This window comes from Nasonia vitripennis, chromosome 5, assembly GCF_009193385.2.
Source record: "Nasonia vitripennis strain AsymCx chromosome 5, Nvit_psr_1.1, whole genome shotgun sequence".
NCBI classification, from domain to species: domain Eukaryota; kingdom Metazoa; phylum Arthropoda; class Insecta; order Hymenoptera; family Pteromalidae; genus Nasonia; species Nasonia vitripennis.
The window spans coordinates 12,379,241-12,390,585 of NC_045761.1; positions in this window are offsets into that span (position 1 = coordinate 12,379,241).

The window sequence follows — 11,345 nt, forward strand, 5'->3', positions numbered from 1 at the left end:
CAGGCCAATTTATAAGCTCACCTCTGTGTGTGTGTGTGTGTGTGTGTGTGTGTGTGTGTGTGTGTGTGTATGTTGCGGTGTTGTAATATGTGCCGAGTCGACGTGTGCCGTCTTAATTCGTTTCGTGCAGCGCGAGAAGGAGGCAAGTGGCCGCAAGCTCGCACGATGTGTTGTGCACACATACACGAAAAAAAGTACTGAGGAGGACGATAAATCAAGCAAAGTATACTATTGTTCCTCCTGCCGCGCGCGTGCCTTTCGCCGCGAGCAATTTTAATAAGAAAATTCCAGCCGGAGCTTGCGTACACACACGAGGGCTGCGGGACGAGTGTAATTAAAATACACCTGCTCTCGGGATAGCGGCGAGCTTGCAAGCTCGACGACTCTCATTTGAGCGCTCACACATTGACACCGGCGGCATTTATCGCACTGCCATAGTGTAGGCACACGCGGCGCACCGCCGAGAGCTTGCAGCTAACGAAGCACGACGCGCTCGCAAGCTCTGACAATGAGCGAAAGCTCTCGCAATAAGCTCGGCGCTCGCGATTTTTCTCGCCTTCCTTTTTACTCGCGCAAGAGAGGGGAAGAATTTTCATTTTCTCGCGCACGGTCCATACTGGCATCGGAAAAAAGCAAACGTGCTTTTACGTGCATCTTTTGACGGTCCCGCGGTTGTCTGCCTTCCCTTTCGCAAAAAATACGCGTAATTGACTTTTGGAATCATCATATCTCCTCCCTCGCTATAATTACAAAACGTATTCCGCCTCCCGTGTGTATATAGTCAGAAGCTTCATCAGCGCGTAGAACACGAGAGTTCGAGAAAAAAATCTCAGAGTTCCTCCTTAGGAAATATGGTAATTCGAATAGACTCATCGCCGCTAGCTCTCAGCCCGGACTATCTTTTCCATCCATCTCAATCTTTTACGGCCAGTAGTCGTCTCGCTGCTCCTTCGCCGTGATGGGATTTCTTCATCTGCAGTAGCTTTGCGCGGCTTTCGTTAATTTTGCAAACGTAATTTAAAGATCAATCCGAGGCGCGCATAGTTATATACCCTATTCATATAATACGCGATCTCTGGAATGCGCGCAGAGACTGCTGGCCGAGTGAAGAGAGAAACGCCGCGGCTGATGCAGGCACCGGGGTCTGGAATTAAATTGCTCGTCGGCGTCGCTACTTCGCGCCGTGTTACAGGGCTGTATATGTATATAGCCCAGATCCGCACACGTATCCACTCGGCTGTTTACTCGCTCGATGCGTCCTCTAAAGCGCGCGATGCAGCTCCTATGCATATTAGGCGGCATGTTTGAGTGAGCTTGCGACAGTGAAGCTTTTGTCGAAGGCGACGGCACAAAGGATCTCCTCGCGAGTAGGTCCTCGTGCAATTATATCGCTCTGCTCTTGAGCTGTACGTGCAGGTGTTTGGCGTCGTCAAAGACGCCAACGTTACAGCGCATACACGCGACTGCCACTTGGCGCGTCGATCGATACGGTATCGAGTCGATTTCTTCTTCTCGCGCGCGTCATCAGCGAATCATTGGCCTGCATCAGGCTGTTCTAATTGTGAATTATTATTTCACGAGCGAGCCCACTGCACGTTATAGGTCGCACAAAGCCCACGAGATTCCCTCGCAGTGCTCCTCTTGCTCTCATTCATTATATAAAGCAGGAATCAGGCCGCTAAGCCTAGCCGGTGCTCTCTGCACGTACACGCGTGTCTCTTTCCGCGCGCGCGTGCAGGACGTCTTGTACGAGCCGTTAACGAGCTGCGCAGAGATCTCCCTCGGAATCATTTGCATAATTAGCTCTCTCGCAGCTATAGAGGCGCCGGCTGTTGTACGTGCGCCATCACCGCTCCTACTCTCTCTCTCTCTCTCTCTCTCTCTCTCTCTCTCTCTCTCTCTCTCTCTCTCTCTCTCGTCGATTCTCCGCACTGGAGCTTGAGCTTCTCGTTTGTTATTATGATTTTTCGCGAGGTCTGTACACAAGCTTGCGCTTTCGATTTTATAGCGATTTATCGAGGATGCATTTTTACGAGAAGACGCAAGCTCCGAGCTTTATACGCTGTGCAGCGCATCGGTCTATCTTTTCTAGCTACTGGACACTTGATATGATAATTTACATCCTCTAAATTGGACACCTCGAGACGCGATCTTATTTGCCGTACATTATATTATCCGCGCGCGTATAATGAGAATATATTACTACCTCGCTCGTGCGGCTTATCAGCCGTGGCGTATGCGCATCTCGTGTATACACAGACCGCGCGCGAGTGGAGAGGCGAAATTTTTCATCAGCTCTCGTACGCATTAATATCCCGCTAGCGTTAGACCTACGCGGTCACTATACACTATCCTCCAATTAAAAAGCTCGAAACGGCGCGTCCAGCAGCTTTACGAGCGCGCGCGTATAACTTTCATAGCGCTGATGCTAAATATTTGCTTTAGCTCGCTGCAGAGGACGATGTTTCCGAAATTCATTAAGCTGCGACGCCCGGGGAAATCGGCTCGCTGTCACAAAGCCATTCGCCGATTCGAGCCTCTGAGATGACGATATAGGCATCAGCTCTGCTTATTGCGTCAGAGCTTTATTCATAGGCGTCGTGTGCGGCGTGCTTATACCTGTATGCAGTATATGTATATATTCAATATGCAGGGCTCTGACATAAATAATTTTTAAAATTAAAAAAACTTGGCTGTTGATTAGTTATGAGCTTTCGAATAAAGATGTGGTCTATTCTCGTGACTCGTGCGTTTACGGCGAATTGAAATAAAATCTCATTGAACTTTAACACTGCGTATGAAAATCAAAGTAAAAAAATCGATTATCCCTCGATAAATAAAGAGCAGAGAAAAAAGCGAAGAAAAATCTCGTGTAAACGCGCGCTTACTTTTCCCGTATTTTCTCTGTACCTATAAAAACTATAAAAACCGTGAACGCAGCAGCCTTGGGTAAAAAATAATCAAAAAGAAACGAGTCGATGCCTCGCTGTGACAAAGCAGCATGGTATAGCAAATCGGCCGACAGCGCTTTTTTTCATCGCGATCCGCGTTGTATTTTTGCACGGTTATTTATCCGGGGAATACTCTGCGTCGCAAAAATAAATGCCTCAAAAACAAACGAACGTTTAACAATATTGACACGCGGCGGCGAACGAATTTATCCGCTGTCCTATTTCGAATCGTGATAATAAAACATCGAGCGAATCAGCAGTCAATCTCGTCAGCTCTCACCTCCATTTCGCCGTAATGATGAAAGACAGTCTGAACGGCAGAGACGAGGGACGAAAAAAGCTCGCGAGCTTTAATAGCGCCGAGTGCACATACTATTCTTCTTTGTACAGCACTTATCCTCGCGCTGAAGCTCGGCCAGGCGAACGAGCGGCTCATTCGGAACCTCCAATTACGATGGCGTGTGCCAGCGACACTCGAGGAAGTAAACGACGCCCACACGACTCGTTTCTTTACGAGGCCTGCGCTCTGCAGCCTTTCATGGGCGGATTATCAAGTGTTTAGCGAGAGAGTCTCGAGTGCGCGCCTATAGGTCGCGGTTCGCGAAAAAAAAAACGAGCCTTACACAACGTGTGCATGTGCTGTACGAGGGGCATTGAGGGAAATTCGCAATTCGCCCAAGACGCCGCGCACGGTATATAGCCCATTTCACGGCTGCGGTTACACAGTTCGATACTTAGGCGCGCACGCAGCGCAGCGAGAGTAGACAGCGGCAGCCCCATCAGTTCTCCTCGCTCCGAAGACTGAGCGCTGTGCTATCCCACCGAGTTGGCGGGTGTGGAGCAGAGTAGCGGGGCACACGTGAATGATTAACTCGCTGCAGCCGAGTCATCGTTTCCAATTCAGCGCCGCCCGCGCATATAGAGCCTTAAGTAATCAGCGCGAAACTTTGCGTCGCCTCGACAAAACCTATAGTACATCGGTATAAGAGCAAAGCCGCTGCTGCTCTCTTTCATCCGGCGATCAGTGCCGAATCGTAAATACCGATAAACGCCGGACGGCCGCGGGGGAAAGAGAGAACGAAACAGATTGCCATCGCGTGCCAAGTGGCCAGCGCACGCCCCGCTCGGACTGTGCCGTGTCTGTGTGTGTGTAGCTGACCGTGCACTACAGCGGCAGTTACATAAAGCCTCTTTTAATTATTCGCGCGGGCGGCCGTCACGCGAGCCATCGATCTCTCCCCTTGCATTCTGCACACACACTGTGCGTCGTACAATTTCGAATCCGTCGAGCGGTTATTGCGGTGCGTTTTTACCTCTCTCGTCAGTGCAGGCTACTACTGGGCGAGGAGAAAAATTCCGATATGCTGTGAAATATTCGCGTCGGACTGAAGCCGACCTGTTCTATCGAAGCTTTGCTCTGCGCGTTAAGGATGACAGCCATCTTACACCATCGGTATACGAAAGCTCAAAATTTTCCAGTCCTGATCAATCCGAGGTTGGCTTTCGAAGAATTCTGAGCCTTCTGTGAAAGCTGCTGGTGTGGACTCCTTCGACCAACTTTGATGATCGCCTCCGCCAGTCCCATACCCCACTATTTCAAACTCTAAACCTTCTAACCGTAAGCAATCTGCACAACCTACATTGAAAAATACTCAGATTGTAAGAAGAAAGTGTCGCCTGAAATACAAGTGTACCACGTCACAGCTTCGAGTATTATTTCCAGCGCACATTAAAAACCGTCGCTGGCGAGAAAACACTCGGGAGTTGACAGCAGCAGCCGCGGACGTATATGAAATAATCATAATAACCGATCGCGCGCTGTGCACGTAATGCACACTTCATTAGACGGTATCGCGTTATGTAGACTCTAAGGGTAATGGATTTTTTTCTCGTATTTTTAGAGCTCTCTCTAGCGATCGGTACAGTGGGTCAAGATGAATCTACATATACACCGAAGCTGAAGAAACGCGGTCAATCCTAATGTGCTTCTCGGCCATGCAGTCGAGCTTTCTCGCGCGCCTCTGTGCATTATGTGTCATTAGCTTGGATCTTGATATCGAAATTGACTGCACCGCGCAGGGATGTGACTGCGATTCAATAATTATTATCGAAGCGAAATTTTTATCTCTCTCGCGCTTGTCCCTTTGAACTTGGCTTTATCGACATCGTCTGCAGGAAAGTAGAGAGAGAGAGAGAGAGAGAGAGAGAGAGAGAGAGAGAGAGAGAGAGAGAACGAGTGTCAACGCAGTTTTCAGCCGGTTCAATTAGCGTTCGTGCTGCAATAATAAACAAAGTTTTCTCTCGCTGCAGTTTGCCCGTGTATATAGCTGTAGCTCGCAGTAGCGAGGCTTCGTCGCTAATTACAAAGTTGGTAATTACAGGCCGCACCGCGAACAAACGACCAAATCAAAATGACGCTTTGCCGTTTTTCGCGCGTGCTGCTTAAAAATTGTTGAAATTCCGCTTCGACCGTTACGCGAAAGTTAGATTATTAGCTGCTCCTGAAATAGTTGGCCAGACGAATCCAAGCTAGTGCAGCGCAGTACAGAGGAGTGTCTCTTGCAAGAAAGAAAGGGCTAAAATGATCGAGGCGAAATCCCTGCAGTAGTAGGAGCGTCCGTTAAATCATTCAGCGAGGCTCGCGTCGAAAATCGCCTCATGACAAGAGGCCCGCCGCTGCTGCTGCAGCTGCGATTACGCTAGTCCTGGCGCATGTATAGTCCATGAAACGCGGCGGCGGCCGTCCCGCGCTATCCCGACACGGGCACGTCAGGACGTTCTCGTTGCTCGAGCTAACGTTGCTTCCAGCAAGATTGAACCTTCTACCGAAATGTCAATACTCCGCTGGGAGTGACAGCTACGTGTACACGCGGAGAACCGAAAATCGAAAGAGAGAGAGAGAGAGAGAGAGAGAGAGAGAGAGAGAGAGAGAGAGAGCTAGCGAGTTAGCGATCGAGGGCGTCGGGGGAAGCAATGAAATGCCCTGGGATATTGATTAAGGGGGCACACTACCTTTGAAATTAAAATCAAAATTTCATCAAATACTTATATAAATGAACCAAATTTTTATTACTATTCTTAGACATAATTACCTTTATTTTGATGGTTTTAGACCTTCTATATACCTCTATAATACCTACGTATAGTAGGGAGTTCATAATTCACTTACCATAAGATTCCAAAGGAACGAATGGCCCAAATGAGCTCAAACTCGAGGATATTGTTTAAAAGTACATTAGTTATGGTATGAATGAGAGGATTTGGTTTAAATTTTATAGCAACAGTTTTAAAAGCATATTACTGATTTTTTTTAATAAATTTTTGATTAATTTTAACATAACTATCATGTAACTTTTTTTCTATGAAATTTAAACCAAATCCCCTCATTCATACCATAACTAATGTACTTTTAAACAATATCCTCGAGTTTGAGCTCATTTGGGCCATTCGTTCCTTTGGAATCTTACGGTAAGTGAATTATGAACTCCCTACTATACGTAGGTATACGTAGGTATTATAGAGGTATATAGAAGGTCTAAAACCATCAAAATAAAGGTAATTGTCTAAGAATAGTAATAAAAATTTGGTTCATTTATATAAGTATTTGATGAAATTTTGATTTTAATTTCAAAGGTGGTGTGCCCCCTTAATACATGTATTGTTTTAGGAGCCTTATAAATTTCGATGACTCGTTCGGAGTCGAGCTTTTCACGATGTCCAGAAATTCGAACCAAAATGAAATTAACGTATAACGATCGGTATCCTGGTATTTTAACTGCGATCATAATATTATACGAGTATACCGCTGATTTCCCGCTGTTTACCCAAATAACGCGATGACATCAAGGAGCTCGGCAAAATATTTCCGAGCATCGACTCGCCCATTATTATAACGCACGAAAAATTCACTGGTTTTTCTGCTCGTTATATTCGCGAGCTCGTTAAAAGTCTTCGGCTCCCCGCACTATATAATCATGCGAAATAAGCTCTGCAGTCTCAGGCTAACAATCCCCCATCTCAACGCGGATAATAATGTTCCATGCTAATTGAAAGCAGCATAGGAGCAGCCAGGCTGAGGCTTGAAATATACCCAATACAAGCGTACGCAATCCGGAGCTGATCTACCGCGGCGTAAAAAGTCGGCGCGTAAAACGCGCGTATACTGTGCGTATATCTGCCGGGCCGGTATGTGCGTTGCGCTAGATCGATGCGCCTGTATAAATTAGCGCAGATTAACGCGGAGGCTGGAGGCGCGATTTGCGCGAGATACATGGAGGGCCGTTAGCCCTCTAACGAGGCTTTAAGCTCCGCGTGAGCGATGCCACTCGTTATAGTCGGCCGAGTGAGAGAGAGAGAGAGAGAGAGAGCTGCTCTGCGGCTACTTACGCGTATACTTTACTGCTCGACCTGGAGCAGCAACGGCCTCGGTAGGCTTTTGGATATTCGCAATCGTGGCCAGCGCGGATTCGAGTCGGGATCGCGAAGCAGAGGTGGTGATATCGAATTTTCGCGGCTTTGAAAAATTAGCGCACTATATGGTTGAATCGAGATGTGGAATATAGCGTTTATCGGTGAATCGATATGGAGGAAGGAAGCTTATTGGACTTCGCTCTCTCTCTCCCTCTCTCTCTCTCTCTCTCTCTCGCGGTAAGGTAAGAGACTCAATAAAGGCTCCGCCGCGCTATCTCGGTTATAGTTTATCGGCCAAGTCTTAAGTCGTTATACGCGCGCTGTTATATTATTCGCGACGGAGGCGTAGAGCATAAATTTCGAGAGCCCGCGTTATTGAGCCGAGATACTTCGATGATCCCGATCTCTTTCCCTCTCTATATTTACAGAGGAATACATGTACGTTTGAGGCGAAAAATAACTCGCGCATATCTACGAGATCGTGTATATCGCAATAATAAATTTTTCACCTCGAGAAAATTTAGCTGTCGTTCGTTTTCGAGGATATTTATAGCTCCCGCGCGCTATAGGTTAACGAGTCACCGGACTACATACCATCGAGAGAATCACTCGATTACTTCGTAATAAAGCTGCGCATTATTTCTATACCAAACATAACAGAATTAACTTTGGAAAATTATTTAAGCGTCAGCCAAACGAATCATTGAATTCCGATAGACACAAGCGAAACTTGCAAATTTAATAAACGGACTCGCAAACAAGATCATACCGTCAGCGCGGCGCAGTGATCTCCTCGCGCTTATACAATATGCATTCACCGATGGAATTTCCTTGCAGCGACGAGTCTCTCCGGGGGCCTAAAACGCGGTTCCCGCTTAGGCAACGTTTTCGCGCGTTTTCCCGCCGACGACGCGATGTCCCAGAGCTGATAATTAAGAGCAAGGCGGACGTTGCCGAGGCAACCGTCGTATCTACGCTCTGGGTCTCTCGTCCGCGAGGCGCTTTCTTTAATTAAGCAAATCTCTCGGATGTGAGAACGACGCTGGATTAATGCACCACTTTAAGTAATTATCAGTGATTATTATTACGTAAAGGTGTGTATAAATGTACGCGTTCCACTTACCACATCACGGCTGTCGAGTCGCGTCGTCTGCTCGATCTATCGCGATTTATATAATATTTACACGCGGAACGACGCGTAAACGTATATATGTATATACTGGCGCATAATGCGCAGTCTTCGAGAATCCGAGCGAAGCAATTAGCAAGGCGCACCGTCGCCGGCTCGAAAACGCAATTAACAAACATTGTACACGCACCGCGCGTACAGCTTCGCTCTCACTCGTACACAAACAATTTACATAACAAAAAGCTCTCGCGTCCCCGCCTAAGAGGGAACAATGACGCGAGGCGTTTATTAAAAGCAGACGCGTCGTCGATGTCGTTCGTTTGCGCGAAATACTTGGAAGAGCTTCGCGCTCTTTTTATCCGCCGGCGACAACAATAACGCGCGCGTGCGATATTCGAATATTTCGCGCGAGTTTATTGTCTACCGATATAGGCGCCCTGACGGTGTCATAATTCTATTCATACCCTGGGACGCGGCGCGTAGCTCGGCTATATGTATATGTTCACACTCGGCGCGCGCAATTTTATTCTTTGTCCGTATCTATATATGCTGTACCTCGACGATTACGATCTCCGTCCGCTGCGCGTCTCTCATCAATAATTCGACGGATACGCGGGATAATATCCGCTGGAAAAAAGCTGGGATAGAGAGCGAGGGACAAGGCTTTCCGCCGGACACGGAGCAGAGCTCCATTAACATTCGCTAAGACCCGTCGGGCATCGGCTAATCGTGGATTTTCGGGATCCATCCGAGCGCGGATGAACCGGCTTAGCCCGGAGCGAAAGATACGCACTACTATATACTATGGCGGAGTTTGAAATGGAAGCGTTTGTTATTCGATATAGGCCCGTAAAAAAATGTAAAATCACCATGCGAAACGAGCGGGGGCGGGTCGCTGGGGGGGGGGGGGGCTCCTAACCTTCGGCAGGTGGCATCGGTATGCAATAAACAGCAATCGGGCGGATAACCCGGGCTACGGAGCAGGTCAAGTATTCGGACAATGCCGCCAGAAAGAGAGAGAGAGAGAGAGAGAGAGAGAGATAAGCGCGGATGTACGGAGCGGGGAAAATAAGGCGGAAAAGTCGGGCTCCGCGTACAGAGCTGGATATTTGGGTCGCAGAAAAGCCGCGCAACAAAAGCTCGATTCAAAAGAGGGCGAGAAAAAAAGAAGCGCCGCTCGGCTGGTGGAGGATTAACCGGGGAAAATTAATTTAACTCCGGCGAGAGAACAATAGCGTCGCGGCGTATAGCATACATCTTGGCGGCTGCACACGGGCTGCGAGCTGACAATTGTTATATCCCCGCAGGAGCTGCTGCTACGCGCGGCCGTTCATAAATCAAAGGTGAAGAAGACGCGCGAGCGCGGGATAACGTATACGGCTCATTCGGCAGGTCTCTCTCTCTCTCCCTCATCTTGCTCGAGCGAATTTCCAGGAGAGCGAGTCAAATGAGAGTCGTGTGTGTGCGTCGCAGCTCTGAAATATTAAGCCCATTAGGGGTCTCTCGCGGGAACGGCTGGCATTATTTCAGCGCTCGGCGGGGAAAAATTTTTACACGCTCGCTGTACACTAGTAGAGGAGCCCGAGTTCGGTCGGCCGAGTACACCCACCCATACACACACACACACAGCGTGGTGCATCCTCAGCGACTCGACGACGATCAAAGATTCACTCTCGCGTGGCGCAATCAATCTCGCACGCCACTCCATTCGAGCTTCTTCTTACCTCTTGTCGTGCTGGCGGCTATAGATGCAGGGATGTGGCGTGTATAGGGCTCTGCGGGGGGAGGGAGGAGCGGCGCGCAGCTTTTTGTATTTCCATATCATAAATGGTTAAGCCAGGCATGAATAATACAGGAGCCGCGAAATTACCGGAAGCGACTAGTAGACCGTGCGCGCATCTCGCGGCCTTTGCGGCTCTCTGCCTCTCTCTCTCTCTCTCTCTCTGTGTACACTCGTGCCGGGGTATATACATGTATAGTGGAGCAGAGAGAGGAAAGCACATTGTCTCGCGAGTTCTATACTGCCCGGAGCTATGGCATTGTGCGGACGGATCCGGCGCACGGATCAAGTCCATTTATACCCCCGTACTTAAGGACCTTAGCGCGCAATCTTCCTCCGTGCGCCCGCGCGCATACACACACGGCCTTTTACGCATTAATCAGGCATTAGATTAGCACTTTGCAGCCCGTGCTTGCGCGATCTAGCGCCAGAGCGAGCTTTAACCTCGTTATGCACGCCTCGCGTGTTGCGCTGCTGCTCTCTCTCTCTCTCTCTCTCTCTCTCTCTCTCTCTCTCTCTCTCTCTCTCTGTGCAGCGATCTCTCTCCACAATGAAACGTGGATTTATATTCATTGTCTGCACGAGGCAATATCGCCGACGAGCTTTGACGAGCTTGCGTTATTACGATAATATATCCGAGCCCGGGGCGGTAATCGAAAGAAAAGCTCGTACCTCGCGTGATACATAGTGCCGCCGCAGTCGCCTCGGGCTGCGTTGCTGCGGGTAACGGTCAGTGCATATTATAGTCCCTCGTTCTCGGCGTCAGCTTCAAAAGGCCCGTCTACTCTCGTTTCTCACAGAGAGGGAAGGAGCGCCGTCCTGTAATCCCGATTGCCTGCTGTGCGGTTCTCACCTGGATCTGAATGCGCTTTTCTAACGCTATAACACTGCGTCGAATCGTCGCCCGATTACTCTCCGATTATTCCCCGCGAGATCCGCTCTATATGTATAGCGTGTGTACACACAAAGAGCCAGCATGAAAATCGACAGCGCGCAGACATCGCGAGCCGCGTAGTTACAATTTGATTTACGATCGCGCAAATGAGTGCGTAGCCCGCGCGGATTATCTCTCTCG